At 42.1% G+C, this 15872-nt stretch overlaps 1 protein-coding gene across 5 annotated transcripts in view; it reads right to left on the reverse strand.

The window, feature by feature from the left end:
• Positions 1 to 15872, reverse strand: part of grip2b (glutamate receptor interacting protein 2b) — a 343140-nt gene that overhangs the window by 172544 nt on the left and 154724 nt on the right. The window lies entirely within an intron of this gene.

A 15872-nucleotide genomic window follows, 5' to 3' on the forward strand; every position in this document is an offset into this window, starting at 1 on the left:
GTTGTCTTTTTATTTCTTTTATCTTTTTAATTCATGTTTTTTCTATCTTATTTTCTTTTATTTGTGGTTTGATTGCTTTTACTGTTCTTCTTCTGTACTTCTTTGTATTATTTTATACTTGCATTATGTGTCCTGTGGTTTTATTTTTGTCCTAACTTTACCCTGGTTTCGCCTCGCTCGTGTTTTATAGTGTTTGGTTTTCTGTTGTTTACTGTCTCCCATTTCTGCTTTGCTTTGTTCGTCAAAGCACTTTGTGAAGTCTGTTTTTAAAGGCGCTATATACATTCATTATTACTATTATAACTATTATTATTATTATTGCATATAGACAAGGAACAATTAAGGCCTATGAAAGAAAGTGGAATAATTTAAGGCCATGTTTAGTGGAGCGTTGATCATGGTGACTGTGTTTTTGTCTGTTTTGTTCTTTACTGTCTTTGTTTCTGTTTTGTCTTGTTTTTTTTACTTGTTTTGTGGCGTCTGTTTTTGGCACGTCAATGGTGAGTGCTGTGTTGGTAATACAGTTGCGTCTTGTGTGTAATGTTGTAAATGTTCTAAATATAATAAGAAAAGTGAAAAAAAGAGGGCTGCGTTTATTGTTGCAGAGTTTGGCTCAGACTGAATGTGGCTTTAGACACAATCAGTTTTCAAAATGATTTTCCTTCTTTGCCATTTTCCACCTACAATAAGAAAAAAAAAAGTTTTCCTTTCTTTAGTGATTATTTCCTCTATTTTACTCCTTCACAGTAAAAATAATACGCCTTGTCTTTACCTCTTTCTCTGGTTTATTTCTCAAACTCTTTCTTTCTTTGTCGCCTTCTCTGTTGGCGTCTCTCGCCTCCACTACTTATCTCCGCACTGTCTTTTTTTTCCTCTCAATTGAACCTCCCTCACTCGTCTGCAGGGCTCCACATTCTTACAATCCACCTCCCTCTATCGCTCTCTCCCCCACTATCTCTCCTTCACTCGGTAAATCTCTCCCTCTCCTTCTCAGTGTCATGGTAACCGTGTTGGGGAGGCTGAGGGGTAAGCTGTAGCAAAATGACAGAGATCAAAGGAGCAAATGGCAGGGCTCAGCAGAGGAAGAGAAGAATAGAGAGAAGAGGAGGGACGGGGCGAGGAGGTGGAGGTGTGATGAAAAAGGAGGAGAGAGGTGGAGAAGAAAGAAGGAGGGAGAAAGAGAGCAAGAGGAAGTGCGGAGAAGAAGCTGGAAGTTGAGAGGAGAAAGAAAACTGTGGGCAACAGATGAGAGAGGACGTGAACAAGCAGAGAGGAGCAGAGATGGGAGAAAAATACAGAACAAGGAGAGGGGAAGAGTGAAGGGAAGAATAAAGCTGTTTCGTTGTGCTGTGATGAGAGGGGAGACAGAGATTAGCCCAGAGAAGAGGAGAGGATGAAAACAGGACAGACGAGAGGTGGAAAAGAAGAGATGGCAGTTAACGGCCAACGAGTGTGGAGAGGATGAGCCATGAGGGAGCAAGAAAGAAATAAAGAAAGCGGTGAATTTAACACTTTGTTCACTTCTTTCATACTTATTTTCTTTAGTTTAGCAAATAGTGTCATATGCTTTCACTGCGGGAGGAGTGATGTAAGGCAGCGGCTCTCGAGGCTGAAGGAGTCCTCGGTGTTACTGAATGGACCTACGTCCACATAGCAACAGTCTATTTTAGGTACATGTCTATTGTGCAGCCTGGTTATTTTTTATTTAGAAAATAGCAGAAAGAGAAAAAACAAATCAGTATTCTAGTGTTCTTTAATGCTTTGCCTCTGCATTACATCTGTGTTTGCAGCATTAAAATGAATACATGCCCTCTTCACAATCATCTCAACTTTACAGCAAATTTGACAATTTCAAACTGGTAAAATCCCATTTCATTCAAGAGCTGTGTGCACTGTTTTGCTTTGCTTAGCACCTTCTCACCCTCCTATCTCTCTCTGTTTATCATGACAATACTGCTGTGGGACCAGACAGGGATAACTGTTAGCATCACACAGCTAACATTAAACAGCAGTTACACATTCTCATCTCAGGTTGTCACATATTGCTGCTCTGCGGTGGACTTCCTTATCTACATATTACGCTCTAAGTATCCTTCTTTGTCTGCTCTTTGCCTTCCTGTATGGGGCTACCATGACGTCAACACAAGCACATGGCGGGATAACGCTGCACGTGGTTATGTTTAGGCAACAAATACACATGGCAACCAACGCAGTAATGTCAGCAAACACACATACCGCATGAATGATTTGGTTTTGGTGAAGAAGGCACAAAATAAGATGTAGAAAACAAGCATCAAATTCAGACGGTAAGCCAACATCGGACACCTGCATGAAATCCGGGATTTGTTGGACCCATGAATTGTGGCTTTTGGTGTTGGGATCTTATGCAGAAAGTACTTTAAAAGTGGTGGCATTTTACATGTTTGGAATGAAAACAGGCTGGCAAGACAGGATTAAAAAACAACAACAAAAAAACATATTACAAAACTTGAAAGCTGTACAGATATAGATTTGGGTGTTCATTCTCAGTGGGTTTGGCTAGGAAATTTTAGATATGGGCATTTGATATCACTTTTAACTCTGTCATTTAAAATAAAAAGTAACATCTTGGAGCATGAAGCAAATTGTGAAGAGAAGTGTGCTAATAAAAGGCACAGGTCTTTTTATAGCAAAATCATGCAGTCAGATACTGAGCTCTACACAGCTTCTCTCACACACAATCCTTTGAGACTTATTAATAAAACTGCTTAACCACAAACTGCAAAATTAATGGTCTATTATACAAGCAGTAAACAGGGAGCAGCACAGTCAGTGCAAATCCAAGAGCAAGTCGAAGACCCATCAATCAAGACACACCCGCCACAAAACACACCGTTATGTAAATTAAATGATCTTGTTAATAAAGCAATCAGAAACTAAACTGACACTGAGACCATAATGACTTGTAGAAAAGAAAAAGATAAATAAGATGTTGGCCCTGTTTTTCCGACAAGTTCATCTCTGAGACAGACATATTTAGAGCCATCTAGCAGCCATCAGATGCACTGCACCCAATCACACTTCTACCCTGGCTTCAGTGTTTCGATATCGGCTTTTTGGCTATGAAACCAACGATCCGAGTAAACAAAACTGTCAGCATGCATCACACCAGAGCAGAAAAGCCTGACCTAATGGAGATACGGTATAAGCTTCCTGCAAGACGCTGAGGGACAAACAAGCTTTTCTTTGGCATTTCAATCCAGAACTGATCCATATTTATGATTCCCTCTATGCTAATCTCCTGAAGTTAATTTTACACACACACGCACACGCACACACACACACACACACACACACACACATATATACAATTATCAAAAGGAACAAAAGAAACAATCTAAATCCTATTTTAATGTGTCTTGTCTTTTAACAACAGCATCAAGTTGTGAACACCCTCAGTTTTTGGCTCTCTTCACTTCTTCTCCATAAGACACGCACACAGATTGTGCGTCACACACATACACAAGCACAGTTGTACGCACATCTTCCAAAATTGCAGGCAAAGATTACTGCCGCCCACCCACACACACACACGCACACACACAAACACACGTATACATGAGCAGAGGGCACTGGAAAACCATCCACACAACATCTGCCTACACAACAACACACACTAAATGTTGCCTGAGGCGGAAAGACAGAGAAAAAAGATGAAAAGGGGAAAGAATTGAAGAATTAAAAAAAGGCCTAAAACAAGTTGTACGGACGTACGAGCACAAAGTTATTTCTGCTGGTTGTGTTGAGGCAAATAAAACTACTTGGATAAGCTCAGGGCGAGATCGTGGTCAAACCTAAAAGAAACTAATGATGACTGTCAGTATGTGGCAGAATCTGAACTGGCCTCCAGAGTCAAAGTAAGACTCAAAACAGCCGGCCGCCTCACAAAGAGGCTTAGATACTCTACAGCGGCATCATGCCACTTCCTCTCTCAAATCTGCCAGACATCAGCCAGCATTCGATCAAATAGGATCCAATCGCCACAAATTATGGTACCTTTTCTACCTATAATACCTTTCTGTAAACCATGGAAACATTAGGTTTGTATGATATTATGTAGCAGATATGTTAAAACTTAATGTTTCAACAATGCTGTGGTTAACGTGGTTAGGTTTGAGCATAAAAAACATCTCTTTAGTTGGGAAAAGATCATGTTTTTTCTTACAGTAACAGACTTTTGGGGCACAATCCTTGCTGGAAAAACAGGGATGACTCCATTTTTGTGTCACTATCCTGGCAGAAAAAGTGTTGATGATTGCTGTTAAAAACAACCACTTTTTTGGCACTACCCTCGCAAGAAATGGAATGGTGCCTTGGTTAAAACAACCTATTTTTGTGCCACTATCCTGGCAGAAAATGCAGCAACAACCAATAAAAAACATGCATTTTCGTGCCAGGATTCTGGCAGAAAACACAGCAATGTCTCTGTTACAAATTACCAATTTTCACTGTCCTTGCAGAAAACACAACAATGTCTCAGTAAAAAACAACCGCATACAGTGGCTCAATCCTGGCAGGAAATGTGGCAAAGTCTCAGTAAATAACAACCATTTTTTTAGCACAACCCTGGCAGTAAAAGCACTGATGTATTCGTTTAAAAAAAGATTTTGGTGGTACTATCATGCAGCTCTTGTTTCTGCCTTTTTGTGGTACTTCCATGCAGGAAACTCGGCAATGTCTCAGTTAAAAACAAAAGATTTTGTGGCACTATCCTGGCAGGTAATAAAGTGCTGTCTCAGCTAAAAATCACGCTTTTGTGGCACTTTTACATTAGAAAAATGGCTGATAGGTGCTAAAAACACACATGGTGCCCAAAAAGCTGCTGAAAATGCAGCAAAGACACACTAACAAATAACTGGATTTGTTATGTGGCCTTGAACGGTGGTCTGCAGCTTGGCAGGAGTCGCACCATCCATTCATACTACGTCACTTTAGAAACGCTTATATGAAACATGCAAATGTACTGTTCAATGACCAATTCTGTGTTATTAAAACGAGGACACATTCTCAATGCTTTATTTCTTTGCAAGATTTCTAAGCTTTGGTTGATATTTGCTGCATTGGATGGGAACACGTATTACTTCAAACAGACAGAAGAGCAGGAAGTTGATAAAAGACGTTTAAGTAAGTAACTCATACAAAGGCTTTGCAGAATGCAACTGCATCATTTTCCGGTTCGCATTAGAGTCTCTTGTGTGTATGATCAGCAGAGTTATTAATCACAGCACTGCTGCGTAGCTTGTACACTTTATCACCCTTCAACACACTCAGGGTGCAGATGTGCGGAGCAGCAAGCCACTGTAGCTCCACACTTGTTCAGTTAATTGGTCCACACAGCACAGTGCGCACAGAACAGAAATAAGGGATGTGTTGCACCGAGCTACTGTGACCTGGGGTCCAAGCTCTGCCTATTTACAGAGCAGCACACAACACAGTGTTCAAATCCAGCTCAGCGTCTGCCATTTTTAATAATTTAATTCATCTGGCAGCTTGTGAGTTAGTGAAGCATGCAGCTTTAGTCTCTGTCTTTTCTGGAATTTATGGCATGAAGCAAATATCACTTTAATGCAGGAACTGTTTGAATCAATACACACAATACAGATGAGCAGAGCAGGAACTTACAGCCCAAAAACTTGTTAAATAAATCATCACAGCAGCTCAGTCCACAGAGTACAGCACGAAGCCAATATGGCCGCTCAGTACAACACATAATTCAATACAGTGTGAAAATATAGATGTCTGCGAGGTTACACATCTCACCACCAGCCTGGGTGATTTCAGCCTGGTACAATCTAACAGATGACGCTTACTTTTCGTAAATGTTCTTAGCATTTTGTTATCTATGGTTCAAGGTTACGTCAAACATGGAAAACATTGTAGGCTAAGTGAAAGTAAGGGGATGGATGTAACTCTCAAGATTCAAACATTGCATCAATACTTTTTCTTTGCTACATTTAACAAAAAAAACCCCTAAATATACATGTATATGATATTTTAATTCACAAAAATGTACAACCCATATAAATATTTGAACATTCAACAACAACTTCTGTTTTTACAGTTTCTGATAAATTTCTTTTAAAAAACGCATACCATCCAAACCTGCATGTTTTCTTTAAAAATCACTAAAAATATTTAAATTAAAAAATGGCAATTATTTTCTCTTTTTAATGTTACCAAAAAATAAAGAAGAAATGTTTTAAATAACAAAAAATGGTTAAAATGTTTTAAAGCAAACATAAGTCACCCCCCCCCATATATTATTCAGTGCTAATCCTGTTCTGAATTGATTATTTTTTAAATTTATTTATTTACTTATTTATTTTTAAAAGCTGTTTCATGTTTAGTGAAAAAGAACTGATGAGGCGTCTCGATGGTTGTTTCAAAGAATGTATGGTCTTTAAAGTTTACCTCAAGGTCACTGAAAAGTCACAGAAAAGTCATGGAAATTATCAGTAAAAATGTGTATGAACCCTGAAAAACACAGCACAGCCAAATGGCATCTAGTTCAATTATATTTGATAGGAAGCAGACATCTCTACGCAAGATATCTCCAACACTCAACAACTTCAAACAACCTAGACTGATAAACAGCTCTACAGGTAAGAAGAAAATGTGTATTTGTTATTTTTAACGGTGAACTGTCCCTTTAACAAATCAGCTCACTAGTACATGCCCTTTTTGGAAGTTCGAGTTACCTAACAAATACAGCGCTGACGTGTGAGCTCTGCTATCGCCAAACTGGTTCAGTCAGTTCTCTCTGACCAGCACAGAAGACAAAATCATACATCTATTGCTACAAGCTAATGTGACCCAGAGTCCACAGCATGGTTTATGTAACACACGCAGAATAAAAATATTGATTTTCACAGGGTGAACAAGCAGCCAAATCCTGGCAGTTAACAGGCGTTCTGGCGGCTCACCAGCTGAGGGTTTCTGTTCTATATTTAAAGCCACGGCTGGCTCACAAATGTGTGTTACTGCGTAAAATTTTAGAATCAAATAACTAGTGGACTAAAATAGTCACACTTTTCCTGGATGTGGAGAAATGCAGCTTCCTGGGACAGCAGAACGAAAAAAGCACCACAACTTTAACTTCACCAAAAGAAAAGGCGGAGACAGTCACAGCGCCAATACACCACCGAGGCTTATAATATTTAAATCCTTTTTAACACCCTCCCACCCACACAAACGCACTAACACACACACATAAAAGCATGCATGCACACACACACAAACACAAACACACACACACACACACAGCAGAAACCAACAAAATGTTAAGAAAAGTGATTTCTCACATCTATTGTCCTGATTAAACAGGAAATTAAAACTTTCTCTCAGTCACAGAGGACTGACGAGGCTTTATTGCCTCGTTAATTCATCATAAAAAAACACTCCATTCAAACTTGACAGAAACAAAAAAAACTCACCACTCTTGGTTACTCTTGCTAGTAATAGTCCGCTCTTCCAGCAGTCAGCAGCTCCGGTTTGGTTGAAATAAAACCTTAATTCACTAAGTTAGATGTAAAAAACATGCCATTGCTGACGGCCAGCTGTTTATAGTCCTGTAACTTCTCCCTCCACCACTAGATGTCTCTGTGTCTTTCAGCTCAGCTGTCTGTTACACGAGTAGAGACCAGAGACTGAGCTGTGGTGGTGCGTGCTGTGCACTACATACAATGAGTTTAATAGAAAGAGGAGTGCCTATATTTATGATGGTTTTGAAAAAGCATCTTCTGAATTTCTTATTACCCTGGTATACTGTATTACCATGACACCGCCTAAGCCTAGCATCACCCATTAATATGTTTGATGAACAAGTAATCTGCAGCAAGTGCGGAAAACGAAACCAATAAGCTCAACACCAAACCTCAGGACAACCCCACTCAATGAGCTGGGATGTTTTCGTGGACAAATATGGACATGTCACATACAGTAATTCTGTAAATAGCTGTAATTGTAAAGTGTAGGGTCAACAGTTTACATGTTGTGTTTATTTTATTGATTACTACACAGTAATTAGGTTCACCAAACAATCTGTGGCGGTGGATTTTAATTACACGCTGTTTGCTCCCCTAAAACCTAACGGGTGGGAAGTCACACATCTATGACAGAGAGAGAGAGAAATACAGAAAGTTGCTCAGTCAACTGTTACTATTGCCCTCATACCATTACAAATCCACACACACACACACACACACACACACACACACACACACACACACACACACACAGACACACAGAGCATCATTGTGTGAGGTCTGTATGGGGCATTAGAGAACGAGTGCTGAGGCTGGATTAACTCTGCTCTTCTCTCATTAGCTTAATCTTCTGTGTGAAACACACACACACACACACACACACACACACACACACACAGTGATACAGTATCTTCATAGACACATAAAGACACGTTCAGTATATGTCTCTAAGTTTTCCAACCGACTTTGGATGAAACTAAGCCTGCTTATGATTGAAAAAGGTGGGCTGCAAGACGTCAAGGCCCAACTTGTGTTCATCCCAAGTCGTCACATATTGCCGCTCCAGTGGACTTCTGCGTCTACATATTACGCTCAAAGTATTCTTCTGCGTCTGCTATTTATTATACGACAACAAAAGCACATGGCAACCAATGCTGGGATGTCAACAAAAGAAGATGCTCACACAGGGGTTTAGATTTAGGCAAAATACCCCCCCCGCCTCCAGCGCTCATGGGCTGAGGTGGTTACCCGTGGCCGATCTAGGACCTTAGCTGGAACCACCTCGCCTCCACTCCTACTCTCCAACCGCTTTGAGGCTCTGTCGCAGTATGCTGGTGCTCCAGGCGATGGTCAGGGTCTGAGCTCCTCCAGAGGCTGCTGCACCGCCCGCCGGACCGCGCGTGACCGCAGCTCACCACCCAGGAGACACTCCTCCCACCCGGTCCCACAGGTCCCTCCCCTCATCGGCGGGCACCAAGGCAGCGGCGCCCGCTGCCGCACCGTCTGTCATCTCCGCTGCAGCCTCCGGGTGGGCCCCACCGCTGCGCCCGCTGGAGTCAGGACCAACAGCTGCCATCCCGGCAACGTCTTCGCCACGCGTATGAGGCTGCTGAAGAACGCTGTCCAAGACATCCCGCGACCACCCATAGGCCGGGTTCCGGATACCCTCAACAGGGCAGTGGCTGCCCCGGCTCCCGACCGACACCACCCGGGTCCTAACGGGTCTGATTTGACCAGTGTTCGTGCTGCCGACAACAGCAGCTCCTCCGCTGGGGCTTACCTGGGAATTCCTCCGTGAGGCACGGAGCCACACGGCCCGCTCTCCACCATCCATGGCCCGATCACGAAGGCACGCACTCGGGAGAGGCGCACCTGCCCTCTGTGCTGGTGGTTGGGACCTCCATGGTCAGGCACGTGGCAGTGCATGGCGGCCGGACCTTCTGCCACCCTGGCGCACGGTCAGGGCGTTGCATCGCCATCCTCCGCTCTGCAGCTGAGTGCTCAGCATAGCTCAGCTTCTACACTGGTCCTGGGGCGGCATCAGCGACCTAAAATACCAGCAGTCGAGACTTCTTAAACGGGACTTCGCCACCCTAATTGACCACCTGCTGGACACGGGAAGCCGGTTAATTATCCTCAGGCCCGCTTCCCCCCTCGTTACGGTGGCGTCACCACCTCCGCGCCGATCCAGCTGCATGCGTGTGGTTGAAGGGATACTGCCTGGGAAAAGGTATCCCATTTGTTGACAACTTTGCAGCTTTTTTAAACAGGCCCCACCTTTTTCAAACACGACGGCCTCCACCTAAACAAGAATGGTTCACATCTTTTATCTGTGAACATTGACGACTATCCGTTCATGCCCACACCCTCCTCCTGACTCACTAATGACACACGACTACAGACCCCCTGCCTCCCAATTACCTTCACCTCCACACTGTCACCGCCACTATACAGGCGCAGGATAATATTCAGACAATCGAAAACCAGAATTACAAACAACAGACAGGTAAGACCAGGGTCTGTTCATAGAAATAACTGTATTTTAAAAACTCCCCGAGTTGGAGGTGACAAGCACACGTCCAGTGCAGACACTAAAATAGCTGTCCTGAATGTGCGCTCCCTTTTAAACAAATCATTTATTATAAATGATATTATTGTAGACAACGACTTAGACATCATTCTACTGACAGAGACATGGCTTGGCACTGATGCACCTGTCGTTCTCACTGAGGCTTCACCAAATTTTAACTTTTATTTTCAACTCGAGAGGGCAAAAAGGAGGCGGAACTGCTTCAATTACAAAGATTACCATGTGCTCAAATGAAGTATTTTTTAACAACTTATCATTTGAGTATCATGCCTTTGTTTTTAGCAACCCCATTCTTTGCTTAACCGCCTACAGACCACCCAGGTACTCATCATCTTTTATCAATGAATTTTCCGAACTTTTATCAATTATCTATAGTAAATACAATAGAATTTTAATAACTGGTGATTTTAACTTGCACATGGACAACTCCTCAGACACAGTGTCCAGAGAATTTTTAAACCTTTTACACTGCCTAGATTTTAGACAGCATGTCACACAGCCAACTCACAGCAGGGGCTAACCCCTGACCTGGTCATAACTTATGGCCTGTCCATTGGTGGGCCATCTGTTGTGGATCTGGCTGTGTCTGACCACTTTTGTGTGTTTTTTATGTCACCAGTTTTAATCAACGGGAGGCCCGTGAGATCAGTGAGGAAACGCTACCTAACTTCTGAAGTGGCTGCAAAGTTTATCCGATTTTACAGAGCACTCCAGCAGATATTTACCAGCACCATGTGATTTCATTGTTGACAGTTTTAACAATAAATTAAAGACAACACTGGACACAGTGGCCCCACTTCAATTGAAGACTGTTAAAACAAAACCTACACGCCCTGGAGAAATATGAACATCAAAAAGCTGAAGAGAAACTGCAGGAGTGCTGAGAGGAGATAATGAAAGTCAAAGTTAACAGTTCACTCTGAAATATTCCGTGAACACCTCAAAACCTACAATAACACTGTCAAACAGGCAAGAATTTCTCACTTTCAAAAATTAATCAACGACCATAAAACCAACCCAAAATTCCTCTTCTCCACAATCGACCTTTTAACAAACGCAAATTTTAATAGACCCTCCAAGATACCAAGGACGCCTTTGTGAGGATTTTGCAGACCACTTCAAGTAAAATCAATGACATCAGATCGAGTCTTTTTACCGCATCAGATTTTAAGTGTCTACTCACCCGGATCATTGATTTTACCGGAGGAAACACTGGAGAGTTTTGCCCTGGTAGATGCGAGGACACTTGGTCGAGTTTTCTCCCAAGTAAAGCCCACAACCTGCCTCTTAGACCCAATTCCACTCCATTTTTTAAAACGTTTCATGCATTCTTCTTGAGGAACAATTGATATACATGGTGAATTGCTCTCTTCAGACGGAGTGTCTTCCCCACCTCCTTTAAAAGCGGCGGTGGTGAAACCCTTCTGAAGAAGAGCAATTTAGATCTAACATTTTTAATAATTGTCGACCTGTATCGAACTTACCATTCTTAAGTAAAATCTTGGAAAACTTGTGTTTTAACCAAGTAAATGACTTTTAACCACAAATAACATTTTAGAGAGGTGTCAGTCTGGTTTTAGGATGAATCACTGGTACCAGACGGCCCTTTGCAAAGATTTTTTAAAATGACATCAGGCTCAACAGATAACCATAAAATCACTGTCTTGGTACTACTGGATCTAACCGCCGCCATACAGTAGACCATCACATTTATTAAATAGACTGAGGAACCTGGTCGGCCTCTCTGGTACTGTTCTGAACTGGTTTCACTCCTACCTCACAGATCGACACTTCTTTGTAAGTAATGGATACATGTTCCTCAGGAATCCATGAGATAAAGTGTGGGGTTCCCCAAGGGTCAATTTTAGGGCCCAACTCTTTTAATCTGTACATGCTTCCCCTTGGGGAGGCGTCATCAGAGTCACGCATCAGCTTTCATAGTTATGCTTGATTTATACTCAACTGTACATCGCTGTGTCTCCTGATGACACAGGGCCTATTGATGCCCTTTTTTAACTGCATTTCAGACATAAATTCATGGATGGCAGCAAATTTCCTACAGCTCAACCAGGACAAAACAGAGGTTTTAGTCATCGGTCCGAAGGCCAGAAAGAGAGCTTTTACCAAAGTTACAGGCTTTTAGAACATCACAATCTGTAACAAATCTGGGTGTGATTTTGACTCTGAGCTTACTTTTATCCCACACATCAAAAACACAACAAAAATTGGTTTTATCATCTAAAGAACATAGCCAGAGTCCGCCCGTTTCTCTCTCAGGCCAACACGGAGGTACTGATGCATGCTTTTATCTCTTGTCGCCTAGATTATTGTAATGCCCTGCTCTCTGGTCTTCCCAAAAGAGCATTTCCAATTTACAACTATTGCAGAACTTCGGCCGCACGAGTGCTGACGAGGACCAGAGAAGCGGGGAGCATATTACACCCGGTTTTAAAATCGCTTCATTGGCTCGGTGCGTTTCAGGATTGATTTTAAGGTTCTTTTACTTGTTTTTAAGTGTCTCAAAGGTCTTGGGCCTTCTTACCTAACTGAGCTGCTTTACCTTATCAACCTCGCGGACCCTGGAGGTCCTCCGCACTGGCCTTTTAACCATACCACAAGTTAGCTCTAAAAGAAATGGGGAGGCTTTCAGTTACTATGGCCCCGTCTGTGGAACAGCCTCCCGGAGAACCTCAGGATCACAGACAGTGTTGAGGTTTTAAAAGAGGCTCAAGACCCATCTTTTCAATCAGGCTTTTAACTAACTAACTAACTATTTATTTATTTATTCTCCTTTTTTATTTTATCTTATCCCACTGTTTTAGTCTCCCATTTATTTATCTATCTAATTATTAGCGGTTATAACCTTTAATCTATTTTACTGTGCACTTGTATTCTTTGTCTTATTTTACTGTTTCAGTCCCTTACGTTCTTAGGTTTTATGTTCTTTACCTTATTTTATTGTGTTAGTTTTTAGCTCCAGTGTTTCCTCATCGGGGCCTACCGGACTGGGAGTGGTCTCTGGTCCACCATTGGGGGTGCTGTACCGTGGACTGTTTCGGCCCGGGTGGCTAGAGGGCTCGGCATCTTGGTGCGGGCACTCCTGTCCGCCAGGTGGGATGGTCTCTGTGGCGGGCGCCCGGCTGTGCTGGACCGTGACCTCTCTCAGTGAGGTTGGCCCCCAAAGGCTTCTCCTCGCCTCAGGTCTCAGTGCCTAGCCATGTCTCTTTAGTAACAATTGGTGTGTGTTGGTGTGTGTGCGTGTGTGGGTGGTAAGGGTGGATGTTCGGGTGCCTTCTGCGTAATATGTGTGGGAATATCTACATGATTGTGTGTGTGTGTTGTTATGCGATCCTAGGTGGGGGTGGGAGGGTCAGGCTGTCTGTATTTTTCTTGATTTTCATTGATGTTTTTCATTTCTGTTATTGTTTTTAATCTCTGTGAGGCACTTTGTGTTACTCTTTGTATGAAAAGTGCCATACAAATAAAGATTTGATTGATTTGATTGAAAATGGCACATGGAAGGTGCAGAAAAGAAAAATCACTTTCAGACAGGAAGCGAAAACTGGACTCCCGCAGAAAACTCTGCGGTCTGGTGGATCCATCCACCGCCCTTCCCACCTGGCTTTAAGGACCTTCGTGGTCACTTATATTGCATCTTTACCAGCAGCGTTTCAAGCTGATGCCAATCTGTGAATATCATGCAGATGTGACAAGTTCCGTCTGGCTACGTTCTCAAGTGACGCCACCGTTCCACGAATCAGGCTGCCACAGCAGGTGCCGTCAGCGAGCGTATAATAACACCACGACTGACTGACAACTGACTTTTGGTGTCGGGATTGTACGCTGAAAACACTGCAAAGAGCGGCGGTATTTGGTGATTTTGGAATGAGAGTGGGCTACATAGTCTACAGCAGGAAACCATAAACACACACACAAAAAACATATTTCTAACGTTATGTAAGCAGGGGAATCGAAGCATTTAAAAGCATGTTCACTAAACAAATACCAAAAAAAAGCACATTTTGAACCATACACATCACTTCTGGGTATGACAAAATGTCACTGTGTCTTCTTTTATTCAATGTTTGCTCCCCTCTTCACACATTTCACCTCTCATCCTCCTGTTCCATGTTTGCTCTCTTTACCTTCAACTCCTCCTCTTTTTATGAAACATCTGATTTGGGGTCACCCCTCTTCCTCTTCCTTTCTTCCCTCCCTGCTCTTCAGTTTTGGCAGGAATGGAAATTAGAGCTAATCTCAGAGCACGAGGCTTAGCGTTTGCAGACACACACCAACACACACCAACACAAGAGTGTATATGCACGCAAAGCTCTCCTCCCACCTAGTGTGTGTGTGTGTCAGTGTGTGTATTTCTTTTCTCTCTCTGTGGCTGTGTTCTCAGTGTGCATCTGCATACATGCATGAGGATGCAGTTGTTATGCCTGCATAGTGTGTGTGTGTGTGTGTGTGTGTGTGCACGTTGGCCTTTTGCATATGTGTGCTTCTCTGCTCTGTGAGAGTGAAAATCCGTGTGCTGCATTTATGATGCTGTTTTGATGATGTTTTTTGGGGTACTGTGTTTGGGTGTGTGTGTGTGTGTGTGCAAGTGTGGTCTAGGTTTGTGGATGTATGCAAATTAGTGTGTGTGTGTGTGCATGCGTGCGTGCGTGTCTTGTATCTAGGCCACATCTTCAGATCTCGACACTAAAACAGCATCACATTAGTTTTGGATATTTGGAATCCAAAAAGCAGTTCAACAACGAATGGAGAGCAGCGATGACGGATTTAGTCCAACGTCGTCCTGTGACATCATCACGTCAGTCAAACATCAAGGCTGCACTGAAAATGGATCTGCAGCATGTGGAGAACACGGTTCACTGATTCATGGGAAGTAGGACAGAATTGAAAATGCTAAAAAAATCAAATCAGATAAGTTGCCACAGCAGGTTCTGTTGGCTTTTTTTATTCACGTGTTTTTAATGATAAACATCTTGTTTTAAGAGATAAAGCAGGTGTTATTTTGTTGTACATTATGGGTTTATTTTGTTTATGTTTTAGACCATTTTAATTTTTGTCATTAGCACAATAATTTCAAATTTGTCTTTTATACCCATATTTCTGGTGAAAAAAAAATAAATACAATAATTGTATTATCTTTATTTTATCTTTTGATGCCCCATATTTGTCTTGTGGGTATTATTTTACCCATATACTGTGGAAACTGCCTAAACAGATCTTTAAGTTTGAAAAAGAATCCTTCCAATGCAAATGTTGTTTAAGTAATTTGCTTAAAGTAATCTAGTAGTCTGCTAACAGCGTTCATTCTGGGTGTTTTCATACATGGTCACACGTGAAAAAAGCAAACAAAACTGTATATATAGTAATCAATTTGAGCCAGACAAAGAGACAAGTGTGATTACTATAAGCAGCTAAATTAAAAGCACACAAAATGACAGTGTACCTGCAGAATTTGCTCATCAGTAACAGTACTTGAAAACTCTGCATGCTTCTGACTTTGAACCTACTTGAATGATTCATCACTTCATCTGCTGTCCTGCTTTTCCAAATGCATATCAATATTTTATTTTTGCAGCTCTAATTGCTTACTAATAGATATCTATAAGATTATTCAAGCAATCTAGAAACCTGTAAAATCAATCATTTTGTGAGAGTGGGTGTAACGGTCAGAGGCTAATGACTGTAGGGGGTCGGGAGTTTGTTGATGTTTACCTTATTGTCCCTTATTGTTTCCCTTATGT

The sequence above is a fragment of the Plectropomus leopardus genome, chromosome 2, assembly GCF_026936395.1.
Source record: "Plectropomus leopardus strain MGB_pleo_1.0 chromosome 2, ASM2693639v1, whole genome shotgun sequence".
NCBI lineage: Eukaryota > Metazoa > Chordata > Actinopteri > Perciformes > Serranidae > Plectropomus > Plectropomus leopardus.